Source organism: Sapajus apella, unplaced genomic scaffold (genome assembly GCF_009761245.1).
Source record: "Sapajus apella isolate SASKATOON/1434 unplaced genomic scaffold, GSC_monkey_1.0 scaffold81, whole genome shotgun sequence".
Lineage (NCBI taxonomy): Eukaryota > Metazoa > Chordata > Mammalia > Primates > Cebidae > Sapajus > Sapajus apella.
The window spans coordinates 8,172,335-8,177,661 of NW_022437021.1; the positions used below are offsets into that span (position 1 = coordinate 8,172,335).

Here is a 5,327-nt window from a genome sequence, read left to right on the forward strand (position 1 = left end):
TTTCCCCCAAAGTAAATGTTTTTGGCACCTTTGTCAAAAATGAGTTCACTGAAGATCTATGGATTTACCTCTGTGTTCTCCATTCTGTTCCACTGATCTATGTCTGTTTTTAAAGCCAATACCATGCTGTTTTGGTTACTATAGCTCTGTAGTATAATTTAAAGTCAGGAATGTGATTCCTCCAGTTTTGGTCCTTTTGATCAGGACAGCATTGGGTATTCTGGGTCTTTTGTGGTTCCATATAAATTGTAAGGCTTTTTTTTCTATTTCTGAGAAGAATGTCATTGGTATTTTTATGGGGATTTCATTAAATCTATAGATTGATTTAGGCAGTATAGATGCTTTAACAATATTGATTCTTCCCATCCATGAACATAAAATATCTTCATTTTTTAATGTCATCTTCAATTTCTTTCATCAATGTTTCCAAGTTTTTATTGTGGAGATCTTTCACTTCTTTGGTTAAGTTTAATTCTTGATATTTTATTTTGTTTTATGTATAGCTATTGTAAATGAAATTACTTTCTTGATTTCTTTTTTAGATTGTTTACTGTTGGTGACATAAATGGTGCTGATTTTTGTAAGTTAATTTTGTATCCTGAAAATTTATTGATTTACTGAATTTATTTATCAGTTCAAATAGTTTTTTGATGGAGTCTTTAAGTTTTTTCAAATATAAGACCATATCATCTGCAAACAAGGACAATTTGATGTCTTTCTTCCAATTTGGATGCCCTTTACTTTTTTATCTTGTCTGATAGCTCTAGCTATGACTTCCAATACTATGTTGAATAACAGTTTTAAATTGGACATCCATGTCGTGTTCCTGATCTTAGAGAAAAGGCTTTTAGCTTTTCCCCATTCAATATGATATTAGCTGTGGCTCTGTTGTATATGGATTCTATTATGTTGAGGTCTGTTCTTTCTAGAGACAGTTTTATAAGAGTTTTTCTTCTATCATGAAGGGATATTAAATTTCATGAAATGCTTTTTGGCATCAATTGAAATGGTTATATGATTTTTGTCCTTCATTATGTTCATATGTGTCTACACTGACTGATTTGCATAGGTTGAACCATTTTTGCATCCTTATAATAAATTCCACTCGGGCATAACCACTGATCTTTTTAATATGTTGTTGACTTTGGTTTGCTGATATTTTATTGAACATTTTCACATCAATATTCATCAGTGATATTGGCCTGTAGTTTTTCATTTTTTAAATATACTTTTGTTTGGTTTTAGTATCAGGATAATACTGGCCTTATAGAATTACTTTAGAAGTATTCCCTGCTCCTTTATTTTAAGAGTTTTAGTAGGATTGATACTAGTTCATGTTTAAAAGTTTCATGGAACTCAGCACTGAAGCCATCAGGTGGAGGGCTTTTCTTGCTCTGGGAGACTTTATATATTACAGTTTTAATCTCATTACTTGTTATTATTGGTCTGCTCAGGTTTTAGATTTCTTTGTGATTTAATCTTGGTAGATTGCATGTGTCAAGGAAATTATCCTTTTTTTTCCAGATTTTTCAATTTACTGGCATAGAGTAGCCACAAATGATCCTTTAAATTTCTTTGCTATTGATTGTAATGTCCCATTTTTTATCTCTGATTTTATATACTTGGGTCTTTTCCCCTTTTTTTCTAAGTTAGTCTGCCTAAGGTTTTGTTAATTTTATTATTCTTTCCAGAAAAATAACTTTTTTCATTGACATTTTGTACTGTTTTCTTCACTTCAAATTTATTTCTGCTTTGATCGTTATTATTTCTCTTCTCCTACTAATTTTGGGCTTGGCTTCCACTTGCTTTTTTAGTTCTTTAAGATGTGTCATTATGTTGTTTATCTGAAGTTTTTCTTGTTTTTTCAATGCAGGCACTTACAGCTATAAACCTCCCACTTAGTACTGCTTTTGCTTTATCCCATAGACTTTGCTATGCTATGTTTTCATTATCATTTGCTTGAAGAAATTTTTTAATTTCTTTTTTCTTTAGTTCATCCAACTTTATTGAAACGTGTTACAGAAGACAATTCAAATAAAAGCACTGTCTACTATAGAAATCTGAGTTATGTTTTATTATAAAATATAAAATACACTAGTTTAAACTACAGTGTAAAGGAATTTTTTTAATTAACAGTGTCTCCTCATTAAGTGTTTGCAAAGTTTCTTCCCAAGCACTTACAACTAGATACAGCTTTTTTAAAAATTCAAATTTTACAGTCACTTTAACATGAGAGACATTCATACTAAGGTACTTCAGCCCCAGCTTTCACAGACCATTGGAAGTTAGAAAGTACTTTGTTGCTAAGTGAAAAGAATTCACGTTTTTCGTATCAGGGAAAATTATACTAGACTAACAGTTTTAAATGAGCAATAACTCACATATATTAGAGAGAAATCTCCTCTTGCCTTACAAATACAAAATAAATTCTTTAGGTTTCCCTTCTCTGTAGAGACCATTAGCTCACTGTGAAGGCTTGAGCCTCAGTAAGTATAATTTGAGGAAAAAAATAAAACAGACTTCACCACAAGAAATGGCTAAAAGAGGCATCTCCTGCAGGAAACTTCAGTGATTATTTATGTTAAACATTCAATCTTCAAGCTCCTTTTTTAAACTTACTCCATTCTCAAAACCACTGAAAATGAAAAGAATAAATTTGATAGTCCTCATGTCAAGGCAGTGTTCATTGTCTCTTGATATTTTATCCCATTTACTATTGACAATGTCTCCCACACTCCTGAAATTATTTAGAGGTTCTCTCTATGACAAACTCTTGCTTGTTTTAGGTTTAGGTATAACACTGACATCTTTTGAAAAATGTGTTAGTAAATACTCAAGTTCTGGCCTCATTTCCTGATGCATAAAGCATGAAAGCAGAGCTGTCCTGTGTAGACTGCTTTTGTACCAACTGTTTAGGAAGGTCCTTGACCTCTAAGCTTTCCTTTAGAGAATGACATTCATAGAAAACAAATTTCATTGTCAAACACCTGTTCCTAATTCAGTGCAAAGCAATACAACATGGCACAACTCCATTTGTTTTGTTTTATGCTTTGCTCTGTAGAGAAGGTGGTCTTGCTATGTTGCCCAGTCTGATCTCAAACTCCTAGCCTCAAGCTATCCTTCCTCTTCAGCCTCCCAAAGTATTGGGATTCCAGGTGTGAGCCATGCCTGGCCCCATCTCCAATTATTAGGCTTTATCTCATGCAAACTTAAAATTTAAAAAATAACTCCAGGCCCCAATGTAGATCATGAACCTACTTCAGACTCAATATGGTAAAAACCAATTTTTTAATTTTTCTAGTCTTCCTGAAAGAAGTGTAGTGGTTTTGGCTAAAGACTAATCAACATTGTAGATCCAATCTGTTGTCAAAGAACATAATTGCTGACCTGGTAACAAAACTATTCTGATAATCCAACACATGGCCGAGATTCTCAGACAAGAATTAAAGGCATTCTTTTGGATTCTGTCCTTTAATAACTTTCAGAGGAAAATCATGAAGAGACTTCCAGCTCAGTAAAGGCACTGATCAAAGCTTGGCAAAAATGGGCTCGTTTGCAGAATTTAGGTGATGTTCCTCAACAAATTCAGCAGGCCAAAGGAGTTTTTTCACTGACAGAGCTCTCTCCACTCACTGGTTCTGTGCCAATTTTCCATAGCTTCCTCTCCCAGCATCATAGTCCCGCCCATACTCATCCTGTACCTGGCCCCCAAATTGCCCATGGCCGCACTGCCTGCCCTCCTTAAAGCCTGCGTCCCAATCTGCATGAATGATTCAGTCATTCAGACGAGTTCCATTTATGTACCACACAGCATTTTTTGCATCTGCTCATGAGTAATACTCCATGAAACAGAACCTACATGCTGTTTTCATTTTATCCAGACCCATAATGATTTTCCTTATGTCACGACTTTTGCTGAAAAGTTCATAGATTTGTTCTTCAGTTGTGTAAAAAAGAAAGATTTCCAACATATAACGTATAGCTTTTCTTCAGTAATTTTTCTTGTTTTTCATTGTCACCCTGGAAGTGCTGGTCCCAGTACTGGCTAAGCTCCAGGTAGGAGTCGTTGCACAGCGCCTTCAGGAGGCCACCGGACATAGTGCAGAGAAGCAGACGAGGATATGGTGACTCCTAGCACTGAAATTTTAAAATTTCCTTCTAAATTTCTTCTTTAAAACCCATTGGCCATTCGGTAGCATATTGTTTAATTTCCATTTGTTCGCATAGTTTCCAAAATTCCTCTTGTTATTGGTTTCTACTTTCATTGCATCATGGTCAGAGAAGATGCTTGATATTATTTCAACTTTTTTGAATTTTTTAAGATTTGTTTTGTTACCTAACTTATGGTCTATCCTTGATAATGACCCATGTACTGAGGAAAAGAGTAAGTATTCTGCAGCCATTGGGTGAAATACTCTATAAATATCTACTGAGTCCATTTGGTCTATAGTGCAGATTAAGTCTGATGTTTCTTTTTTTGATTTTCTGCCTGGAAGATCTGTCAAATGCTGAAAGTGGGATGTTGAAGTTACCAGCTGTTTTTTTGTTTATTGGAATCTATCTCTCTCTTTAGCTCTAATATTTGCTTTATACATCTAGGTGCTCAAGTGTTAGGTGTATATGCATTTACAATTATTGTATCACTGCCTAGTTGGCCCTTTTATCATTGTACAGTGACCTTCTCTGTCTCTTCTTATAGCTTATTTCTTGAAATATCTTTTCTACGATAAAAATATAACTACTACTGCTACTGTTTCTTGGGTTTTGTTTGCATGGAAAAGCTTTTCTCATGCCTTTATTTTCAGTCTACATATATCTTTACAGGAAACGTTTGTATGTAGGCAACAGATGATCGAATTTTGTTTCCTAACTCATTCATCACTTCATGTATTTTTAAGACTGAGGATTAAAGTAATGTAAAGGTAACTAATAAAAAATACAGTCCATTTCATCAAATCAGTGCAGGAAATTAAAACACAGATTAGGAAATGATTACTAATATAACACAAGTTAGAAAAAAGTTCAAAGCAAGTTAAGAAAAAGCATACAAAATAAGGAAAAAAATGGAGGAAATAAGTGCACATATAGAAGTAATAAAGATAATATAACTGAACCAAGATGAGCCACAGAAGGACAAAGTTCATCAGAGTGGAAAAATAGTCATTGAGTTTATTACATCGTTTTTCCTGACATCTCTGCTGGTGATATCTTGACACAGAGACATGGCATGTCACTTATGTTAGCTAGGAGGGAAGGCTATCTACTATGCATTTCAGGGCCACTATAGTTCAATGTAAATAACATAAATATAGATCATAGAGTTTTAA

At 34.0% G+C, this 5,327-nt stretch overlaps 1 pseudogene across 1 annotated transcript; it reads right to left on the reverse strand.

The window, feature by feature from the left end:
• Window positions 1–1,990: 1,990 nt before the first annotated feature.
• LOC116533299 lies at window positions 1,991–4,169 on the reverse strand (annotated as a pseudogene). The gene has a single exon (XR_004261195.1). The product of XR_004261195.1 is annotated as a nuclear cap-binding protein subunit 2 pseudogene (transcript).
• Window positions 4,170–5,327: the final 1,158 nt, after the last annotated feature.